This window comes from Sinohyriopsis cumingii, chromosome 5 (genome assembly GCF_028554795.1).
Source record: "Sinohyriopsis cumingii isolate HCF-2022 chromosome 5, ASM2855479v2, whole genome shotgun sequence".
NCBI classification, from domain to species: Eukaryota; Metazoa; Mollusca; class Bivalvia; order Unionida; family Unionidae; genus Sinohyriopsis; species Sinohyriopsis cumingii.
Genome location: NC_142965.1, coordinates 106,035,270 through 106,060,855, shown reverse-complemented (window position 1 = coordinate 106,060,855; position 25,586 = coordinate 106,035,270). Strand labels below are relative to the sequence as shown.

At 38.0% G+C, this 25,586-nt stretch overlaps 1 pseudogene; it reads right to left on the bottom strand.

Moving 5' to 3' along the window:
• Positions 1 to 11,752: 11,752 nt before the first annotated feature.
• LOC149799932 (neo-calmodulin pseudogene) lies at positions 11,753 to 13,823 on the bottom strand (annotated as a pseudogene).
• Between the last annotated feature and the right edge of the window lie 11,763 nt (positions 13,824 to 25,586).

Genomic DNA, 25,586 nt, shown 5'->3' with positions numbered 1-25,586 from the left:
TGTTTCAGCGCTGATAAAACAGCGCCGCGAAATTCACTACCGGGATCAACTTGTAATAGATTTGGCCAGCGCAGAGGGCCTCTTCGATAAATTCTTTCAAACGCAGCGGCTACTTCAGTTGCCGACTTTGTTTTTAACGGCTCCGCTTGTTTGTATCGACTCGCAACATCAACTACGGTTAGCGCGTATTTGTAACCGTTGTCATGCGGCAAAAATAGTATATCAGCCTGATGAACTTCATTAGGTACGCTGACATCAAAGCGCGAGAAGTTGATTCGTTTAGGCGGTGGTAGATAGATTTGCCATATAGCCTGTTTGGATAACCAATTAGCCGCAGTGGTCTTTGTTACCTTTGCAGCGCTTGCAAGCTTACCAATTGCGGCCTTCCCCTTCCAGTATCCTCTCGGAGAATAATAGATGGATTCCATGTTGTTATTATAAACGCTATCGTTTTCAATTACCAGCGCCAGAAGCTCCGCTTCCAATCATTAATTTACCTTTCATAGCCGATTTTACCAACCATGAGGCTAATTTTTCTTTGACGGATTTATCAGGAATAGCATTTAATGCGTGAATTAATTTTACATCCGCGATATGACGCTGTTGCAGATCGCTACTTTTGTAAGCAACATCATGAGCATGACACGCCTTATCGATAGCGTTTATTGGATACTCACCGGGTTTGGGCTGATTTTGATCATCGAGTCTGATATCTAATCGTGTTCCGGGGCCACAGTAGCTATATCCTGGGAGGTGCTTTTCTCCTGGATACTTTGCCCACGGTGTTCCGGGGAGTTTTGCCAATTTGGCTGCGATGTCACCTCCTCGCTTTTTTTTAAAACATCTCCGGGTCTAATAGAAATAAATCTAAATTTCTTTGTACCGCATTGTACACACTTGCCAGTAAGCGCCGATCTGTTATTTCTTGTTGTAACGGTTGTCATATCATTTGTGCCAGTACGTACTCTACACTTCACACAATATAGATCCATAATTTATGTATAGAGATATGAATATAATTGATTTTTCGGCGACTAAAACAAGAGAACCAGTTAAGCATGTTGCAGCGTTACCAAACTCGATCCGGATGATTATCATCGGACCATCTGGATCCGGCAAGACGCAATTGTTACTCAATTTAATAATGAGATGGATGAAGTGGGATAAGTTGTATTTGGTTGCTCCTAGCGTAGATGATCAACGATGCTACGAGGTGTTGAAAGATTTCAACGAGAATGCATCAGCGATCGCTAAAAAAAATGTTATTGAGTTTATTACGGATATCAATGATGCACCAGGTATTGATGATATTGATGGCGACGTTAACAATCTAGTCGTGTACGATGATGTTATGTTAGACAATCAAAAAAACCCAGCTAGGATATTTTCCAGAGGCAGGCATAAAAACACTGACGTGATATATGTCACTCAACGATACACTCAGATTCCAAAAGTAATCAGAGATAACTGTAATATTCTTGCTGTATTCAACGGCGTTGATACACACACGCTACGAAATATTTGGCAGACATGGTGCGGCGGTGACATGGACTTTAATGTTTTTCGAAACTTTTTTAGTCATGCTCAGTCGACCCCACATGGATTCGTAACGATAAATTTACATGATCCTCGGACACGATATCGTATCGGACTTGACCAAATATTCGGTTAGTTGTAAATAATTTTCATTGTAAATAACTCCTTAGCAGCAGAGGGGGTAATGACATCGACGCGGTCGTCGACGTGCTTACCGGACGCTGACGACGCTGGGGATCGGCGCGCAGAAGGTGTTAATTAAACCAAATGACGACGCGACGATCCCCCAACGACGTCGTCGTTTTTTTTTTACCAGCGCTGACTACACCGGATCCGCTGAGTGCAGAAGTAATAATTAAGCAAAATAACGATTGGACAAAATGTCCGATTCGCCCCCTCTGCTGCTATTACAAAACACTTCAAATGTTTGTATATTGAATGAATCAGATCAGATACCAATGCAAGTAGTAAGGTTTAGAAGAATTATGATGTACTGGATCAAATTATTCAAGATCGCTGATGAATGATTCCCAAAACAATGCTATAACCTACAACTGATATTTGGATAGCGTTGTGATTGTTAAATAAATGAAGTTACAATTCTGCTGTTTTCATACAGAATGGGAGACGTTGGGTGCATCAAGGAGTGGGTAATAGGAAACTCTCATTCATTATGTTCCAACAACGTTGTAAAGTTATTTGTCAACAAGAACTAAGTGGAGTGTTGAATTCAATAGATAGATTACTATTCTATAATAAGATCAGAAACGATCTTAGCTTGCATTAATATATGGATTGCTTGAACTGTTCACACGGTGTTAGCTTGCAAAGCATGTTCAGAAATAGAACCTTTCCCATAATCACAAATATAGGTAGGTTTTAAAATTTTGTATAACGTTACCCAGGGTATAAATAACAATACTATAATCCTAAATAGTTTAACTATTTGTCTAGCAAAATTAATAAAAATAAGAGAGCCGGTGTGTTAATCCTAGAATTGTTATGCGTTGTGGATGTACAATTTATTTTAACATATGCATGTAATTTTTGACCAGTGACCTATGTTAAAAATGATTATCATTATTATTATTATTATTATTATTATTATTATTATTATTATAAATAAAATAAAACCAAATATGATTGTTTTCTTTTTAGTATGTGTGGAGGATGAATGATATAAGGATATATTTTTCACATGTGAAAATAGAGAAATGAAAATAATATGAAAATTATTTCACAAATAAGTCTCTATATTTCTCACGAGAGTATGAAAATTATTTCACAAATAAGTCTCTATATTTCTCACGAGATTATGAAAATTATTTCACAAATAAGTCTCTATATTTCTCACGAGAGTATGAAAATTATTTCACAAATAAGTCTCTATATTTCTCACGAGATTATGAAAATTATTTCACAAATAAGTCTCTATATTTCTCACGAGAGTATGAAAATTATTTCACAAATAAGTCTCTATATTTCTCACAAGAGTATATAATATAATGATTTATCTTCTGGTCCCAGGAAGACAATCTAAATTTATATTCAGACAGCACTGTTGATAGCACAATACTCAACCATTGCGGAGATAACCAATGAATAGCATAACATTGTGTTATGCATAAATGTATTAAGTGTCATATTTGGAATATAATTTTCTGTAATTGGTTGTAGGAGATAAATATTTTAGAGGCATATCGGGGTAGGAAATTTCTTATCTCATCAATCGGAATGGCTTAGGCATATATCACGGGATATTAAGAAAATAATATGATATCAATAAAGAACATTTTGAACTGTCGTAAAGTCTTTTCTTATTACGTCATATTAACACCATAACATCAAAATAAATAGATGAAGTAGGAACCTTAACAGTAACTTCATCAATAGTTACAGACAATTGCAACCGAATGATTTCTACTACTGTTTTGATTACAATGTTGCGGGACTACCATTTAAAATAAAATGTGCATGCGTTTCATTGATTGCTGAAAACATTGTCCTTCGTTAGTTTCAAGACTTATTGTGTTATAAAACTCCGTTCTTTCCACATCTAGCCGGATGTTCGTCCGCCAAACTAATACCAATTAGGGAAGTATCACTAGAATTATTACATGCCATTTTGTTGTCTCCATTAAAGCCTAAAATGCATATGTTACGTGCAAAAGGTTGTATATACCAAATCATCTGAATAATACCAAATCTTGAAGGATATTGTCCAAAACATTGTGTTCCACTGAAACCAAATAATAAAGACGTTTCACCATATAATGGGCCATGTAATTTATCATTCGAACAGGAAAACGCGGTCATTTGTCACACGTGTCCGAATTAATCCGCTGATGATCAGCGACATCCGTGGGTGAACCAATTTCATTCGAAAACTGGAACACAAGGTTCGATGACGTTACCGTTGTAAACATAAGAAGCTAACACCACGCTATGTCGGACCGTCTTCAACCTATGTTCGTACCTCGATGCATTCAGAGCCCCAGCTTATCACCAATTAGTCACGCAAGTCTCATTGTTATCTAATGCACACTCTTTCATATCAAAACCACTTTAAAATAGAGCCTGCTTCTTCTCATTCCATCTCGAATCCACGTGTTCACAGATTAGTCGTTAATTTTACCAAATGTATCACAATACTGATTTTGGAGCACTGTCGAAAAAAGGACTCAGAAGCGAACTCGTTGACTAAATTTAAGGCAAGAAAGAACACATTTGCAAAATAAATGCATGATTTCTGTGTCATTAGAGGATTGCTTGTTTATTATTTCAACTAAGGCTTGATTGTTGGTGTGGAAATATATACATTTACTGGATAAAGGTTCTCCCCAGACCTCAACTGACAGAACGATGGGGTAGAGTTCTGGAAGAGTTATATTTTGATAAGCCATGTCTGATCCCAAATGCCGTAGAATTAGTGTGTGCCTAGGATCGCACAGTATCCCACTGAGGCAGAATCATCTGTGTACAAGTCCAACGTGTCGGAAGTCACCCGAAGGTCAGGTAAGAATGAAGATATACCGTTAAAACCGGTTAAAACGTTTTGCCAGGCCCTTAAATCGTCTTTTACCCCTTTTGTTAGTCTACTGTGGTGATGCGGTTTTGAGATGCCGATTGTTAAGATGATGTGTCGCCCAAGAAAAGCTCGTCCCAGCAAAACTACTGCGCAAGCAAAGTTAAGAGTACCTGTGATGGATTGCAACTCCTGAAGAGTAATTTTATTTCGTGCAAGGTATAAATGTATGAGTTTATTACATTTTTCTAGCTGGAAAGACGAATCTCTATTTTCACGGATTCCAATTCGTATTCGAGGTACGTCATGGTTGTTCACGGGGCAAAGTTTTTATCCGCAGCCAAGGGAACACCGATGTCTGCACATACAGTCAGGAAGCGATCGAGCTTATGCTGGCAATGGACACAAGTTTAATCTAATATTAAAAGAAATCGTCCAAAATATGTGTCGTGTATATTATAGATACCTAATATCTGGAAACTGGAGCTACAGCCCATTGGAAAGCATTTATCAAATAGTACATTTTCCGCCACAAAAAGCCGAAACAATGATAGTGCTTGTGACAAATGGGAAAAATGCGGGAGTCATTTGATATGTCTGTTTTTGCAATAAACACCCTCTATCCAGATGTTTTATACATGTGATGGCATTATCAATGCCTTCGTAATGTAATGTTGGTTGTTAAGTTGGAATTCCTTGGTTAACCAAACTGCCCGGTGGTAAGAAAAGGCAATGAATTAGTCCGAAATACCCAATAATTTTATTTTCGACTAGACCCAGGAGTGAAGTGTGTAAATTGGGAAATGGTTTTGAACGAAAGAGTCCTGCAATGTGACCCGCTGACAATTCTCTCTGTTTCTTTTCTTCATTAATTTGGGCATTAGTTTGAGCTGATTTCAGATTATTACATACGTGTGTTTGCAATGACCCCTTAAACCCCCACATCGAAACCCGTTTGAAAACCTAAAATCAAGTATTATTTTGTGGCAGGATCGAAATCGTTGAGCCAATATTGCAAGCGGTCAATTCTGACCGGGCTGGGAAAAGGATCAGCACTATTTGCCTACATGTCTCTTGATGCTCGGGTTAGGGTTTCCAGGTTGTTCGGGTCGTTGGAAACGAAAAAGCTGGTTGTTAGGTCGCTGCGGTTACTGGTTGTATTGTGGAAGTACCTTAAAGGGCTGAGAAATTAGTTTGGGACAGCGAATGAATGAGTGTCCCCCTAAACAATCGAAGCACTTATGCTGATAATTGCATGAAAATCCGATGAACAGCGACCGCTTTTATGGTAACTTAAACAAACTCCCCTCTGATACTTTATGTTTGTAATTTGTGACGGATTGTTTTGTGTGTAGTTGTTATGACCCGACTTTAGCACAGCCTTCATGTAGAGATCTAGCTGCGTGGTACCCCATTTAGCTTCCCCCTTTGCTACCAATTGTCTGAAGTTTTCATCACAGTACCCCCAATCAGCGCGTCTCTCCTCACGTTTAAGGACAGCTTCCATGTGGTGGGGAAGAGTGGTAATAACAAGGAGATATTTTTTACATATGACACTAGTGAAGCTGCTCCAAGCGAGAATCCACTGTTCTATTGTGAGGTGGACGTTCCAAATAGTAGGACAATGCTAAGTTCAGGACCAGTATTGTACGTATCTAACTGAAAATTTGAAACCCGCATCCTGGGAATTATTCGTTAGAGTAGAAAAATCAATGTATGACCTTGCCCATATATTTGCCTTAACTTTATCAGGGAATAGAGTGGATGGTGTGACTGACGAGCTTACAAACTGTAATTGTGAAAGCCCCGCGGAGGCAGAAACAATTTGGACAACGTTACCTGTATCCACAGCTGTACCTTAAGTAAAACCCTGATTACCACAAGGGCGCGGGAGACCATGGATGCTGCTGGGGTGTTGTCTGCTGCTACAGAGGATCCAAGTTGAAACCCAGTTTGTGGACTTTTTTCCGTGCACGGCCTGAGCATAGCTACTAGCTGCTCAAATTTGTTATGGATCTCCTGTGTCACTTGGGTGGTGAGCCTGTCGGAGACCTCTTGGTTTATAACATTAGGAAGATGCTGCTCCATCCAAGCCCATTTGCTGGATGTTCCCGATTGAGGGTTGGCGGCCGTTGGTGTTGGAAATGGTGCCTTCGTTTTAGGTCTCTTCACTGCCTCTTAGATTCTGGACCTTGATGGTCTGGTTCTCTTCACTGATATTTGCGACGCCGCCGCATCTTTCTTCGTAGGACACATTCTGTAAGGAATGACGCAAAAAGTTAATAATTGCATGAATGTCAGTGTGTTACTATGTAGCAATCATTGCAAATGCATAACCCTTTATTTTAATATTATGAGGCACGAACTCGGTAGTAGTAAGAAAGAAAATGAACAAAGGAACAAAATTTGATCATTATGAAAATTGGTCATTGTTTTGAGGTGGGGAATGCAACATGATACCAGTACTAACAGAACAATGGCAGGTCAGTGGGCCTAAACGAGCTGGGAAATAGCTCATTGACATGGAGCGAAATGGTGGAAGCAGAAAGCGTACATGACTATTCAAGAGTCAAGTAGTGAGATACGGAACCCAAGTAAGCCAAGCATGAAACTCGTAGCAAACGTAAAACGTAAGGAACCAACTGGTAAACACACAGGCCAGTGATACGGAATCAACTGGTAATCATAAAATCCAGTGGTACGGAAGCTGGTAAACACACAGGCCAGTGATACGGAACCAACTAGTAAACACACAGGCCTTTGATACGGAATTGACTGGTAAACATAAAATCCAGTGTTAAGGAACCAACTGGTAATGACACAGGCTAGTGATACGGAATCGACTGGTAATCATAAAATCCAGTGGTACGGAAACAACTGATAAATTTAAAGTCCAGTAGCACAGAACAAATAGGGAATGCACAGTCCAGTGGTGCGGAACTAACAGATAAAACACACAGTCCAGTGATACGGAATGAACTGGTAATCATAAATTCCAGTTGTAAGGAACAAATTGGGAAGCAGAAGGTTAACATAAAATCCAGTGGTACAGAACCAGCTGGCTAATATACAATCCAGTGGTACGGAAACATCTGGAAAATACAAGCTAGTTGTACGGAACCAATTGAAAGAAAACAAACATGAAGTCGTTTGCTAATGATGTTCGCAAGTATTTTAAGTGTAACAAGGACAAAAGACGGACAACGCATTCTAAGGCACATATGTTGATGAAATGAATTTATGCAAGAGACGATGGAAAGTATATCTACATATAGCTTTATGTGTGTATTTGTGTGACTTGGATTTCATTTCGCTACTATGTCTGCAGTGTGGAAGTTTATAGTGATGTCTAGCACTGGGGCATCATGCCGCAGACATGTAGTATGATGTTCCACCGAGTCACATTATCCTGACACCAGGCCGACCAGTCCTAACACTAACCTCTTAATGTTGCGCGCCATGCGACGCAGCTGTTAGTTCCGCTTTTGCAAGTCTTTGGTATGACTCTGCCGGGGATCGAACCCACGACCTCCGGCATCCGAGGCAGACGCTCTAACCACTAGACCACCGGAGCGGTTCGTATAGCTTTATGGTTCCATGGTTTAGTTTTGCGTACGATAGAGAGACTGAGCGTGATAACTGTGTCGACGATCATGCCCCCAACTCTATGCATATACATTCTACAATAGCGCCTAATATTAAAATCGAGGCGCAATAGATCGTCTATTTCTGATTTCAAATGACGCTGCAATCTATTACAGATGGAATGACCCAGTACGAGTGTGACATAATGTATAACAAAAGAAAGGTTAAGAGAACTTGTAGAATAGACACAAGTTAATATAAGTAAATACTTAACTTTCAGGATGATTCGTCTGGGTCAAAATTCCAGGAAACAAGCAGGGCCTAACAGCGTGAACCGATAACAACGAAGAAAAAAATTTCAATAGAAAAAAAAAAACACCGTCTGCATCCCAGAAGGAAATTGGCTTAGCTGACGCCAAGGTCCCTACAAGGGAGAATTATTCCGGTGCGAGAGCATTGCGATTGGCTGGGCAGCACACATGATTAATAACTTTAAATATATTGGCCCTTGACATCGGGTTAAGCGATAAATCTGGTGGAAAAGTGTAGACCCAATCACACCTCCCATAAATGTCCTTACGCGAGCGTAAATCATTATTTATATCACGATATATAAGTAACACAACGGTTGTTTTGATTCAATCCGATTTTCTTCCATAAAAAATGGAAGGCGCATTTGCGATGTGAAACTGAGGATGTGCCATCTATATGCCTCAAGCAACTTGTGAGTCAGTCCATCGGCGCAGCAATCAAGTAATTGATCACCAAATGATTAAAGTAGGACTATCATAAAATTGTATGTCACATATACGCATTGGCATGGAAACTACGTTTTTAGTGTAAGCTAAAAGACAAATAGATTGAAAGATGTATGGAAGACTGAGTGGATAGAATTACATACATACATACATACACACATACATATAATGTTTATGGCGAAAACGGAATTTCAACATGGGAAAACGTACGGGAGCATGTGGAAACTTTAACATGGGAGACTTTATGGCAAAATAGGCAAACTCTACTAGCCATAAGCGAAATTTAACGTAAGAATGTATGTACTAATTTGACATGGCAATGACACTCTGGGGACTGCCTAACCATCTACTGTCCATCGCCTGGTTTGGAAAGTAACATTACACCGTAGGTTTACATTAATATGCTACTATTGGGTCAACTGGGAATTTAAGAATGGGTCAGTTAATGGAGCCAATCTTACTATCCAAAACACCAATTATTTTGTTAGCATTGAATACAAAGAAAATATTTGGTAAACCCAATGGCTAGCATTGGGATTCCACAGTTCAACTGAGTATAGGTGTACTAGATGGTCGTTCGAGATGACAAGCTAACGTTTTCGTCTATGGTAATTTTACGTTTTCGTCTTTATGATTTACGCAGTTTTAGATAAGGGATAATTTGATTCTCGTCTATATTCTCCCGATCACACTGTATGCGGGGGAGTGGGAAACGTCTTTATTTTTAATTCAAGTTTTCGTTTCATAATGCGTCATCTGTGTTATTTTCTTCTATAAATCAAAGACAAAAATATAATTTTTTTCAACTGATATCACTCATGACTGTTTCAATATAGCCTATCATTTGCAATGTTCCAATGTGCAACCTCAACTTTCAAAAGCTCCCAAGAAAAATAGTATCCGCTTATTCAAATGAAAACATTCCGATTTGATCTCCTGAAATGAAGTATTCGGGAAACAAAATGGCGAAATCCTGGTTTATAAGAAACTATATGGGGGCCCCCGATTGGCCGAGTGATCTAAAGCGCTCTCCGTTACGGATCACTGACTTCTCACCTCTCTGCGCCGGTTCCAGTCTCGGATTCAGCCAATATGGGTATGTGATAAAGCTTGACAGCAGCCTCTCGTGGGTCGGTGGTTCTTTCCGGGGGTTTCCCATGTTCTTCCTCCACCATTATTACTGGCCGCCATGTATAGCCTATCGTGTGAGGTTAAAACCCACAACAACAGCAACAACAACAACAAAACACGATATCGTCATGCAAATCACCTTTCATATCGGTCGATGAAAATATCATACAGGATCTTCGATTACGCACATTTAAGCTTCGAGATTACGAAACGTCATGTTTTGGTCCTACTCCTAGTGCAGAACTCCATTAGGCATAAAATATACCTATGTTAGAGAGATTACAAATTTCATATGATTGAAAAATAGCTTCTGATTGGCTCTCTCAGTTCTGGGTAAACCGGTCTTGAGATCACGACCTGGTTGTAGAGCATTTATATTTATGTGTGGTTAGGACACAAGTCCGTTTGGCGCAGTAGCACAATGAGATGTGGGAGGGGATGTTCATTAGAGAAGAACGATATCCTTTTAGTTTTTCGCTCTTTGCGCACGCGCCATTTTCTTGTCAACCATTTTCCAATATCGTATATTTCCCAAAAAGAAAGCGTTCCGAAGCTGATCAGTATATACATTCCTCAATTGTTATGAATAACGAATCGACATTACATGCATATATTTTGTCAGTGATTGAATGTAGTATTCTAAACATGGTCACTTGTAAACAGTTACGTAGCATTTAAAATCAAGATATGTCTTATTTAAAGTTAGACTTTGTTTTTCCGTTGGGGGTGCTTCACATCATGTTAGAATATCGTTCAAGTGAATATTTCAATAAGAGGGATTTGAGAAACAATTCTCGTTTCAGATTAGTCTGGAAAGCACTTTGGGATCAGACTTACTTGTGCTGTTGAAGTTGGATAGTTCAAGAGAAATAATTTATCACGTTATTAACTGGAATTACTAACTTGCTTATCGATTAATGGAATAATACATTACTTTGGATTATTCTGAGCTCATTCCAAGACATTTTTTGCATCATTGTGTTATATCAGAACATGCAAGACCATTACAATTCATTCGAACAACATATTTGGAAATGTGATAGAACATACGGGGAACTTAAGGAATTTAATTCACGACACTTGTGTTTTTAAACTTAACTTTGCAATGTGGAGAATTGTGTTAAATGTATTTAATTTGCACTTTGTTGGCTATAGTAAGTGATTACCTTTATGTTTCTCTGCATTTGTTTACTTGCTCTGTCCAAAACTAAGTAAATGGTGTACCTGACAAGTGACATTAGTTGGTAAACAACAGATTAGACTGCAAATAGTTTTCGATGAGTATATATTACATTTTTAGATTAATATTACTTGTAGAAATGTTCACTTTCAGTTTGAATCAAAGATAGTCTTAATTCTAACCTTAGAATGTTCCAGCAAGGAAATTTGCCATTAAGATGACAGTAGTTCCAACTGCGAACAAGGTCACGTGGATGTATACATAAAGCTGTTTACATTAGGATTATTCATCCTTGCATTAAAAGCAGAACGTCTTATGGTTGTATTGTTTTTAATGTCGGTGTATTTATTCAAAGTATTATTCCATGGATTTATAAACTGCTCAAAAATATTCTTGGATAAAACAAAAGTTTGGAATGATAGTAAATTAAGTCAGGTGCAATTTGAATTATATTATTGCGATCGATCTAAAGACTTGACACATTGCCATATTCCAGGCGAACCGGCACAATGACACATTTAAGACTACAGGCACATCAACACATTCAACATTTGATTTTATTTGTATTACATCCATAATTCAGTTTCATTTAATTGGATAAGCGGTTTAACTTTTAGAATTATTTGGGATATAAATCACAATACTGTAATTTCTTTTTTAAGTGTCACTCTGTATTCTAGGGAAATAAATTTATTGAATTTACGTAACTTGGTTTAACGCTCCATGGTGTGACGTTCTTGAAGAATACAATAGTTGATTTTGCTTCAATTGTTAATTTCGCATTTTGTTATTTATCTTGAGATCTAGAATCGTAACACTATCGAAACTACTATGCAATGCGGATTATTGATTTCTACAATATATCTACAATGAAATATTTTACTGGTTTTTAGCCTAAAATGATTTTTGTTGTAAAGAATTTAGAAAGTCAAGGCATTTTCAAGCTGGTACCAAGCCAACAACTTCCTGCCACAACACTATAGCTCTGCTTTTAACATGGGTCAAGGACAATGGCACTCCTAAGACAAACCATTTCATATGCTCATTCTATAAATCTATGATGCCATGCTGATCCTGATTATTATTAAATAAACAAACAAATTAATGTTTGATATTTAGATCGACATATTAGTGGTGCTTTATTAAAAACCATGTTTCTACAAACATGCACAAGAAAACAAACGAGGTCACGTGACGTTAATCAGAATCATCTGGTGAGCAGTATATACTTGACTTTCAAAAGAGAAATCGTCACACTTTGTATATAAAATTAAAACATATTACAATAATTCCAAATAAATTGCATTTCAATTATGTTCAAGGGTAGGAGTGAGTCAAAAAATAGAAAGTGTGACTTATTATTACAAGTGTTGAATTTTTAGAAGCTTATTATTTTAGGTTAATGTATCTCCAGATTAACACATTATTTCCCGCTGAAACTACATATCCATTTTTAAGCTGGTGATGGATGTAAGCGTGACACTAGTCTTAAGTGTGACTTTTCATAGTCAAGAAACCATTCAACATAATCTGAAGACGAGAACATGTAAAATTTAAAGAACGTGAAAAGTAATGAAACTGTACATCTGAAATGTAAGATTTAGTGTCCATGTATGTGAACTAATTGTAGATCGACATAAACAATCAATGGTACTGGATGTTTTTTCTTCGTTTAAGAATATTTCAATAAAGCATTGTAAAAATCTGCACATGTTGATAATATTTTACTTGCCAAAGTCTCTGGATTATTTGTTGCCAACTTACGTCATTACATAATCAGAATATTCAAATAAAAATCAAATGAAATAGGAATAAATGTGCAAACATTTTCCTGCTGAGGAAACTACTCTTGGTCATCATCGTGAGGAAACTACTGCTGGGTCATCGTGAGGAAAACTTATTCGGTCATCAAAGTGATGCAAACTCCTGTTGGGTCAGCATAGTGAGGAAACTACTATTGGGACATCATCGCCAGAAAGTCTTCATAATTCACCATTCCATCTTCATCAATGTCGATTTCTCGAATCATTTCTTCAACTTCCTCATCTGTTAATTTGTCTCCAATGTTTGTCATTACCTGTCGCAAATCAGATGCAGTGATAAAACCGTTTCCATCTTTGTCAAAAACACGGAATGCATCCCTGAGGCCTTCTTCGTTTTCGGTGTCAGTGTAATCGATTTTAGTGGTCATCATTTCAAGAAACTCATCGAACTCGATCGTGCCGTCACCATCATTATCGATTTCACTGATTATTTCTTCCAACGCTGCTTGAGATGGCCTTTGGTCAATTGATCCCAATACAGCTCCCAAGTCTTCCGTCGAGATTTTGCCATCTCCATCTTTGTCAAAAACACTGAACGCTTTCTTATATTCTTCAATCTGTTCTTGCGACATTTGGTGTGTCATTTTGAATTGAACGAACTGAGAGATGACAACGCTGAATACAGAATTTGATGAAAGGTTGGAGGCACTCACTCTACGAAGTAACACTTGCCCCTTTCGATTACAATAGATGAATAATTTTACTACACAAACTTACGTTGAGTTATGTCTCTGTTTTCTTCTGAAAAAGACCACACAACTTTTCTGTCCGAATGTAGTTCGAGAATCGTAGTGAGCAGCGCTCGGCAAGACGCACGTGCAAATGAAGATGAATGCACGTTCAGCCACTTTTAACATATGTAAACATTACTGTAATGATGGTAAATATTGAAGCAAGATTTTTTAAAACACTTTTACTTCTATGTGAGTATATGTGTGTGTGTGTGTGAATTGGATTTTTACCGTAGTTTTAACGCTATTTCAGTCATATCTCTACGATATCTTCATTGTAGCAGTGATGTCTAGTACTGGTGCATCATGCCGCCTACATGTAACATCATATCCTACCCAGTCACATTGTCCTGACACAAGGTCGACCAGTCCTCACACTAACCTCTTAATAAGGCTGCGTGCCAAGCGAGTTAGCTGCTAGTATAATATTTTAAGAGTTTTGCATTACTCGGTCGGGGTTCACACCCGCGATGAGCCGCATCCGAGGCGAAAGGAATAATCACTTAGGTATTCTTGTTCGTGTATCAGTAATTATATGCATGTAAAAATTAACATGCTTGGGGTCAGAAAAAAAATAGACACAAAATGCTAAGAACAAAAACGGCAAGAACAAAGAATGTCATACAGCATTGACCAGCTCTTGTTCAGTTACCATGTAATTAAACTGTTTTATGCATTTGTAATAGCTTTTATTGGTGTTACATGTGATACAAAGTGAAACATAAAACTGATTTACAGTATGGAGAATCAAATCCTAAACAGTCTTACATGTTGCATCAACTCCATACCTATCCAATAATCATAGTTACTTTCAGTGGAATTCCCAATGATGTTATACTATTGTACTGGTGTACCAATAATAATGAATGAATCACAACTGTATAATCCAAAATCGCTTTAAATGAATACACAACAATTCCAAAGTAATAATTAAACTATAAATCGAAGTATGTCTTAGTATTATATAATTCGAATGAAGACTGAATTAAGTAAATGAATTATCTTAATTAAACACAACTAAATAACATCTCTGAGACTGATAATCATTGTCAGGAATGCCTAATCAACATTCAGGAAAGGGAACATGAAAATTAATAAGTGCACATAACATTTAAAAATGAAAATTGTAAAGTAAATTTTAAAAGAAAAAGAATGTGACATTAAAAGTTGAAAACAGATTTCGATGCCAGCCAACACAGTAATATAATCAAATGAAAATTAATATCAAGAAACAAATTTTGACACAAACCCAAAAATGTGAAAATATAAAGCTAAATGAAATATTCAAAATGAAAAATTTAAATTGACTCTGAAAAATGAATTATCAGCACTCAGAACATGATAGCTAAAGCAGAATGTTAGGAACTGAATCAAAAATGAAATATAAAAGAAATTAAAATTGAAATTAAAATTAAAAATAAAAGAAAACCTTCTGCTATTAAACAGGTTCACGGTTAATTGAAGCTTTAGAACTCGTTTGAAAGCTAAATGGTAGACACCTTCTGCTATAGCAGGCAGACAAATGCGCCTAATTAATTAACCACCGTAAATCTCTAGTGTGATAATGATTAAATAATGTTTGTTTTTATAGTGCGTGTGTAAGCACTCCTACTATTGCCTGTTTTTGATAAAATGTGCTTGTATGATTTTTATCCCCTTACGTTACTTTTACATTCTGTCCTCTACGATGGTAGTATATACTGAGGGTATGGAATATTGAGTTTCAGTTATTGGTCGCTCTAGCGTCGTGTTGATGGTATTGCGTGTGTTGCTGGCGTTCATTGACTGGACCTGTTCAATCCAAACGGCGGGTTGATGGTAAAGTGTGGGTGCTGGATGGTATATCCATGAGTGATGGATAGTAGATAATGGCTATGGTCTCTGCAAACGGAATGTTCTTGGTATAGTGCTGGCGATGGCTAGGAGATATCTAAGGATTTGATATTGGTTTCCAAATAGAAAATTGGTATGTAAGTGCAGTTATAACAGCTTCTTTCTGATCCCATAGTTACAAATAATGTTGGGGCCATGAGTGGCCAAGTGGTCAAAAGCACCCACCGTTACGGATCACTGCCATCTCACCTCTGTCTGCGTGGGTTCGAGTTTCGGGTTCGGTTAATGTTGGTATGTGAGAAAGCTTGCCAGTAACTTCCGGTTGGTCGTTGGTTCCTTCTGGGATTTTACTGGGTTCTTCTTCCACCATTATTACTGGCCGACATGTGTAGCCTATCTTGTGCTGAAGTTTTGGCGTTAAACCATACAACAACAACAACAACAACAACAGCCAATAATGTAAATACCATGAACATTTTTAACATCGAATGCCGCTTTAAAAGAAAACAGTATTATGATCTAAAGCATATGGATATATTAACTCTACATTCCACTTTAGAAGTTATAGAGACCACACCAATTATAATCGCCTGAATGTTAATGTCTCATATTTTTTATTAAATTGTCCAGTATTCATTTAAACCGACTTCTTCATGGAATTATGAGTTTTTCCATATCAATTTCCGTGTACTAGATCTTTCGCATATCCGTTTTTAATACTTTTTCTCATCTGCAACCATCTTCAGCTTTGACCACAAGTTCATGTACTACTATAAAATTTTCTTTGTAGTTTAGAATTAATACATCGTTTTATCTGTATAAAATATTTGTACAGGTGGTACATAATTATTTTATTTTTAAAAATGATTTTGTTTTCATTAAGAAAAGCATTATCGAGATGGATAGTATTTATGGGCATCATGTTGTATAAATAACAAAGAAGATTCAAGTTAAGTCACGAAAATTTACTGCTATGGAATAGACCGATTGCATTCTCTACGTCATGTATGTTTTAACCGCTGGTATCTGATTGCAACAAAAGCTGATTGTTTTGTAAATACCATATTGGTCAGAAGACATTCATGTGAACGGACAGTTTAGAGGAGTACAGTCAGAATCTACCGCCTGATATGCGAGAACTCATTTTTAACTACTTTGTGCAAAATTCAAGAAAACAAAAGAGCACAGAGTTTGAAGTAAGTGGTATATGAATGTTAAAATAATGGATTTCTCAGAAATCGATCGACTACGACGACATTATGAGACTTGCCATGCTATGGCTTCTGTCTTGAGCTTTACACCAACGTCAATGAAAACAAATGACATTGTCTAAGCCTTACCGGATAAGCAAATGCTTTAGGAGGAAATGATTTCACAAGACAAGAAGATTAAATTAAACTTATGACACCGTGTTTTGTGCTTGTTTTTATTTCTTCTCTCTTCGAGTGGAGGTACTGACAGATTATATTATCAACAGTACATGCAAAACATGACAATAATTGGAACCTGAACTGCTTAAATTTAAAACAGTCGCCCTGAAGAAACTTCGTCACTGACATTTTTCCCTATAACGTGGTCGCTTGAAAATGCGTGCCAAGAAAGTCTCTGGGCGGAATTAACAATGCACCCATCAAATTATATTTATCACTGTTTCGTATATTTGCCTCGTTTGTTAGGTATCGCTTCTGTTATTACGATACATAGTAGATGTTGTTGAGTCTGTGTCCACATACGAAAATTTCTTTCTTTTGACCTGTCTTGAGAAAATGTATCTTTGTCCAGAGCAATGTGAAGTTGATGTTTGGATCAACCCAAGTGTTCCGACCTTGATCGTTTTTTATGTAGTTAAATTTACTCCTATCCATGCTTGTAATTAATTTATATACAACAAGTGAATGACTCACCTACAATATCGTACGTTCTTCCTGGCATTTAATTAACATTTTTCTCTTGACACATTTTTCAATGCCTATTAAACTGAGTCGTTTTTGAAATTATTTTTGGTGACAATTAAGACGATCGTTTGGCGATTAGCACAGTTCAGCATAGTAAAGGAGTGCCACATAGTTGTTTGAGGTTAAGAAGCACCTGCTTTCGTCTATGCTAGTTTGTGTCATTAGGACTTACTCCGCTTTAGATAAAGGATAATTTACTTGATTCTCGTGTACATCCTCCCAATCACATATTGTGTGAGGGGGAGTGGGAAACATATTTTTTTTAACTCAAGTTTTCTTTTATTAATACGTCATCCATATTATTTTCCTCCATACATTAAACACAAAGCTATATTTGTTTCAACTGACATCACTCATGACCGCGTGTTTTCGTACAGCATAACATTTTCCAGGTTCCAATGGGCTACATCATTTTTCAAAAGCTCTCAAGAGAAATATTATACAATTTTAAAAACTAATAACATTCCGAAGCAGCAGGGAAGTTCTACAGACCAGACGTTCCAGACCAAATAAAGCTTCCTACGAGAACTTTCTCCGTAGAAGCCTCAGATTTCAAAAATAAGCCTTCCTACGAAAATTAATTTGCGTAAATTCGTTCCCGACTGCAATTTTTTGTGTGCAAATTCAATGATTCTAGACAAGTAAAAAAGGGGGGGGGGGAAATTTATTCTGGTGTCGATGAAGTTTGCAAAGTTTGGCTGCTGATCCTAATTTTACCTCGCATTAAAACAATATAGTTGAAAATAATATGAGTCCGAAAGCTAGTACAGTTGGAGAGCCTCATTCTGCCAGATTAGCGCAAGAAGAATTAGCGGCAGTAAGGAAACTTATCCCGGCAAAACAATTATTTAAGAAAAAAGTTCGTGATTACGAAGACTCGCAATATGGAATTACTGAGATATCGTCAAAGTTGTTGAGTCCAGTCACTGGAGCAATCGAACAAGTCGCATACGGCGACGAAAAGAAAGATAAGGAACTTAGGAAGCGCGGGCTTATTCCCATGACGAGAGACATCGAGGAACACACTAGAGCGGTTCCGGGTCAGCTTGAGCAAATTCATCAAGAACAAACACAAACGCGTCAAGAAAAAACACAAGCACGAGTGCGAGCACAAGCACAAAAGCTACAGGGACAAATACAGCAGGCGCGAACAAAAGCACAAATACAAGCACAAACACAAGCGCTGCGAGAACAATTGCAGCAAAAACAAGCACAATTACCTCAAGAACAACCAGAGCAAGAAGAAGAGGAAGAAGAAGAAGAGGAAAGCGGTAGAGAGCCTCGGGAAGTAATAAAAGATAAATTTACTGATGATGGTTGGACAACAATGGAAAAACAATTTAAATTATTTGGTAATAATCTTATTGAACTTGGCGCATTTGCTGAAGATTCTTTTAATGCTAGATCGAAGTTTTTAACGAAGGATGGATTAGATAAAATTAAAACGCGAGAATCTTGGATCAGAAATTTATACCGAGCTAGATTTAATTTATCCAGGATACCTAAAGGCGACGCATTTTTTAATGAATTTCGCAAATCAGCACGGGATAGATTCACGTATAATATAAGTCAACCTAAGAGGGTGGAAGAAAAACCTGAATCTTCGAAACCAAAGAAAATACCCCAAATAAAATCATCTGATACATCTCAGGTGCTTCCACCAACAGATAAGGGAACCAATATCTCAGGAACTTTTCCGCGCACACATTTCGACGAAAGTTCCTCCGATTTTTTCAACAAAGGCGAGGATATTTTAATCGATATTGCCAGATTTGGCTTCGATGAAAGAGGTAAATATTTGAAGTCGGGACGCGTTAATAAATTTACTAAAGAAAGTTGGGTTCCCGCGGTATATTTTGCTTCAAAGAAAAAATCTGTCAATCTTGATGACCCGGGTTACCAAGATTTTATCAAAAAAATAATACAAAAAAATGAAGAAGAAAAAGAAAAGGAAGAGGAAGAGGAGGACGTGTTAACGGAGTGGTTTAGCGATCCATCAACACCAAAACCAAAGACAGGAAGCGGATATACCGTTTGCCCTGACAGTGTTGTCAACGACGTGTCTCGCCTCGAGGTATTAATCGGAGGAAAACGAGCCGGAAATAACTCCCGTGAAATAATCAACGAAGCCTCAGATATTTGTCAGCGATTATTCCGCGGTGGTGTCATCGACTCTCACATTTACAAGGAACTTGTCGATGAACTCATCGATTAAAACAACACAATTGAAATAACATGATTGTTCACAAACATCAGCGCAGACCCAAACAGGTCCGCGTAGTAAACTCTCGATTGCCCGTATACAAATATATTCACGGCAATGGATTCGGCGATATTATTGGAAGTCTTTTTACGCGAATAATACCTAAAATTGGACCCATGATCAAACAGCTCGGGTTAAAAGCAATAGGAAAAATTGGCGAGACTGCCATTTCTGGTATCGGTAATTTGGCCAGCAAGGGCTTCAATGTTGTCAAAAGTAAAATATTAAATTTAATGCGCAAAAAACAACCCGTCAAATTGCCTATCACCAGCGAAATGCCACCCGAAATCAGCAAAGTCATAAATGACGCGGCAAATAAAAAAATAAACGATCTAGCGCAGGAAGTTGCTAAGACAAATATAGCGCAGGAAGTTGCTAAGACAAATCTCGCAAATGAAGTTGCTAAGACAAATCTAGCAAAGGAAATTGCAAATACAAGCTTCATTTCAGGCAGCGGTCTTCGTTTTAGATGATATTCTTAATAATAAATGTTCGCACAAGTGTCAAATGAAGTGTTTGACATGGACGAGCCTGTAGGTAGAGACACATCCGTGCGAGATTTCCAGTATTTCTCGTACGATGCAGTTGACCCAAATACAAATAATCGCTTGGAAATTCAAGTCCACGATACAACAAGATATTTTCTCCCATCTGAGGCATATATCGAGGTTGTTGGGAGTATTATTAAAAACGATAATACCAACTTTGGCGATAATTTTAAAGTAGGATTCGTTAACAACGGCATTATGGCTTTATTCAAGAGTGCCACTTACATGATCGATGGAAGAGAAATCGAATCAATCACGGACAACGTTGATTTAGCAACGACGATAATAGGCCTAGCGAGATACTCGGATGATTTTACCAGATCGGCCGGTCCTAGCATGATGTTCGCCAAGGATAATTCTGATACCGCTGATCATGTCCAATATGAAGTCAGGAGACCGAATACTAACGCTGGTCCCGGTAATCTCGCTGCCGTCGAAGACATGATAATTAACACCAATCCCAATTACAACCTTGGATTTGCCACGAGAAGAGCTATGCTAAAGGGAAATGAACGAAGATTTTCCTGTGCAATTCCGCTATCTCACATTTTTGGATTTTGCAGGCATTTCAGAAAAGTTATTTACGGAGCAAAACACACGATAACTTTCGTTCGAGACGCTGCTGGCAGTGACAAAGCCATCTGGCGAGAAGCAGGCGCGGGTGCTGGTGACGCAGGCAAGGTAATCCTAAACAAATTTACCTTGTGGATGCCAGCGATAGTTCCATCGATGCTCGAGGAAGAAAAATTATTATCATTCATGAATCAAGGCGGAAAATCCGTCATGTCCTGGTTGACAACGATGACCGACTCCTGTGATGTTAATATCAACGGAATATTTACCTGGCGAATTGCGTCACAACAAGGCGTTTCGGCACCTAGGCACATCTTCGTTGCTCTTCAAGCCGCAAACAGATACGATCAACTTCACAGTCATATGATATTCGATCAATTTGCAGCAACAAATGTTTCACTGAGAATAAACGGCCAGCAAGAGCCATCCGAGGAAATAGCCATCGATTTTGAAAATTTTTCGACGGCCCGCGCATATCATCGATTACTAAGTTTCATGGGCCGCGATCAAAATATCGATACCGGATTGCAAATATCACAGTTGGATTTTAATACTCGCTATCCTATCTATTACTTTTCCCTGGAACATCTCGACTTGGTAAAACAATCCGTTGTCGATATTCATTTCAAAGCTAGAATTAACACAGCCGGAGCAGCAAGAGCCATCGCGGTAATCCTCAGTGATAGAACAATGATCTTGGAAGGAATCAGCGGCAGAATGCGAGTCATCGATGCTCCTGTCGAGAATATGTGACAAATTCCAAATTTAGATTAAGCGATTATTAATATGCCATACGAACACGTCAGTGTAACTCTGACCCCGGGTCAGATAAAAAAACTCCAAACAGCAACAGCAAGGCGAAGCGGCTTGAATTTAACCCTGAAAAACGATCAGATTCACGGTGGGCCTAACAAACTATCGCTAACTAGAAGTCAGCGTGAAAGATTTACCAGAGCCAAATCAGCGAATTCCGGCGTTCATCTGAATCTCTCAATAGGCGCAATCAGAGACATGGTCAAAATAGGCGGAATTCTTCCTCTATTGGGGCTAGCGAAAATGGCCCTTCCGATGATTGGAAAGGCACTAGGATTAGGCGCGCTCACAGGTATAGGTTCCCAAGTAGGTTCCGCAGTAACAAGTAAAATTATCGGAAGTGGATACCGTAAAAAAAAGGGGGGATTACTTCCCGTCTTCTATCCCTTAATCACGAAAATGATGCAAAAACAACAAAAAGGATCCGGCCTTTATCTAAGACGCCCCCCATACGGATCCGGCCTAAGTCGCGTATACCAGCCTCAAATTTAGATCTAATCAACGAAGCAAAGAAAACAAAAATAAAATTTTTCAGAGGCGTATTTATGCGAGATCAACTACCAGAAAAACCAAACCCTACCGAGACGGGAATAATAAATCTCGATAAAAATACCGGCCCTGGTACGCACTGGGTTGCATACGCGATTAATCCTCGCGAAGTTATTTACTTTGACTCTTATGGATTAGCACCGCCAAATGAATTTATCAGCTATGTGTCAAAACTAAATCTTCCGATTTGGTATTCGACTCTTCCAACACAAACATTAGCTGATCCACCAATATGCGGTCCAGAGTCAATTAATGTTCTTGACGCAATTTCAAAATCATCCGGTCCGTATCACAAAATTGTATTTGAATACGCCGTAGATAAATATCATGGTTGATATTTACGGTAGATTTATCTACAGGAAGGAAAAGGCAGAAGTGACTGACGTCGATCTATCAAAGTTCGCAACCAAGAGCGATATTAACAATCTTCTATGGCTGTCAGAGGTGGACCCTGGCGAAGTTGCTGTTTTTCAAAATACCGAAGGAAGATTACAAACCAGCAACGTGAAAATAACTGATATAATCAAGCGAGAAGAATATAATGATCATATTAGTCAATTTACTCGCCAATCGGAGATGGTATTAAAATCTATCGCTGATATTACCGATCTATTAGCGGTATTGCCACTAAAGGCTAATATCACAGATGTGGAAAAATCCGACAGGGAACTATCAGCAACGTTGCTTCTAAAGGTCGATAAAGCATTACACGACGATCTTCAGGATAGAGTGACAAAAAGATTTAACAAGCTAACTAACGATCTTAAAAAACTAGACGATACATCAAAAAATCTCAGTAAAAAACTCGAGGAAGATATAAAAAAATTCATCGATACCTCCTCAACTACACATAACGATCTCAACGAGAAAACAAAGAAAATAAACGATGATATCGCCCAAATCAGCGTAGATATTGAATCGGTACGCGCATTAATATTTCAAAAAGCCGATAGAACATCACATAACGATCTCATCAATAAAGTAAAATCCATCAACGAGGAAATTACCAAAATAAATACCGCGATGGGTCAAAAAGCTGATAGAACATCACATAACGATCTCAGCGAAAAAACAAAGAAAATAAACGATGATATCGCCCAAATCAACAAAGATATTGAATCGGCACGTGCATTAATATTTCAAAAAGCCGATAGAACATCACATGACGACCTCAGCGAGAAAATAAAATCCATCAACGATGATATCACAAAAATCAACAAAGATATCGAAGCGGTTAGTGGGGCGAATCAAGGTGCCAACGGCGATATCACCGAGAAAATAAAAAAACTCAACGAGAATATCGTCCAAATCAACAAAGATATTAACGCGATTCGTATATTTACGCATCAGAAAATCGATGAAAAAACAAAATCCATCAGCGATGATATTTCCACGATACGCCAAATCGTAAATGAAAAAGTCGATAAAACATCACATGATGATCTCAGTAAAAAGTTAACAAGAACCACCAGAGATGTTACTGACATTCTCGCCGATGTTACCAAAATAAATACCGCAATGGGTGAAAAAGTCGATAAAACATCACACGACGATCTCGACGAGAAAATAAGAAAATTCAACTATGACTTCAACGCGAAACTTCTCGACGTAACAACAAAAGTTAACGAAATCAACACAGAAATATCACCGTTGAATATTCCTGCGTTGGCGCGTATTTCGATACCAGTGGAGGTAGAAACAAAAAATCTTCCCTGCCATGTACCATTTGTGGTAAAAACACAAAAAGGTACGTGGACACCCGAGAATAACAAATTTCATTTTACCCCGCCAATTACTGGAATATATAGAATATATTTTCTCATTCCGGAAGATTTTAAAATAAAGACTGCGATTTACACTTTCGGCGAATATTTTAATTACTATATGGTTGCAGATTACGAGGTCACATTTATGCTAGAACCGCCAGACAGAACCAGCATGCGACCGGTTAATTATTCTGTATTTCTCGAATATTTATCTGAATACGACAATGTTTATCCGTAATTGTTATCGTAGATTAATAAATGACCGCATCTGACTACCGTTACAATCAGGCGCGATCATGGCAGGATTCGCTAAAAAAGCTCCTCGACGAGTATCAAACAAAAATAAAAAAATACCAACGAAGATTAGTTATCATTGACGTTGCCGTGTACGCGGTATCCGCGGTAGTCGCTGGTGCTGGAATAATTTTATCCGCGGTAACAACAATCGCGCCAATCGTTGCAACAATAATAATCTCGTCAACAACGACAATCGCTGGTGTTCTCAATATCGTAGCGAAAAAAATATCCTCGTGCACAAGTGAAAAGTTATCATCGTACAAAAACAAACTAACCAAGGTCAATGACGCGTATTCGAAATTATCATCGTTGCTTTCCGAGAGTCTCAATGATGGCGTTATCTCCGATCTAGAATTTTCGGTAATGATAAGTATTTACTCGGAGATTGAACAAATGAATATTAATAATGTCCGAGCTAGCCCAGATCGTGACAAACACGACACCGCCGACAACAACACTAATATCATTAAGCTCAACTAAGCCAGAATTTAGCATCAATTTTCCAACACCAATCAGCGTTAAAGAAATTGCGTTAACACAATTGCGTGTCTACAATAGCTGGCCCAATGTTAGATCGACGTCATTCGGTAAATTATTGTCAAATAATTCACTTGTTTTTGCCAACAAAACCAAACCCGATGGAACACCTGATTGGATATATGTCGGTATACCAACAGGTAGTTACGAAATTGATCAGCTGGATAAGGAATTTACCACCAGAATATCAAATATAACCGGCGATGCTACTCCGGGAATAAAAATATCTGCGCACGAACCAACACTATCATCGATGATAGAAGTGAAATCACCGTATATCGTTGATATTTACCAATCATCGATTAGGACCATATTAGGTTGGCCCGAAATTCCTCCTGTGGAAACATCAGATGATACAACTCCCGGGTTTACCTCGTTGAATTTACCAAGTACATTAGAACCAAAAAAATCCGACTTTATCACCGACGAGGCTTCGGGATCACAATCTGTATTTGGCTTTGATATAATCGATAAGGCCGTTGATCTCATGGAGCAACATAAACGTGATCGTATTGTGTTTTCTTTTAATTTTAAGGTGGAAAATGTTTCATGGTTGGTTCTTCCCAAAATCCCACCCTCGGATACAGCGATAGTTAATATTGGTGAATATGATAAAATTATAATAACCCCAATAGACGGCGATTATGTAAAAAAAACCATCAGTGAATTTAATAGAGTACATA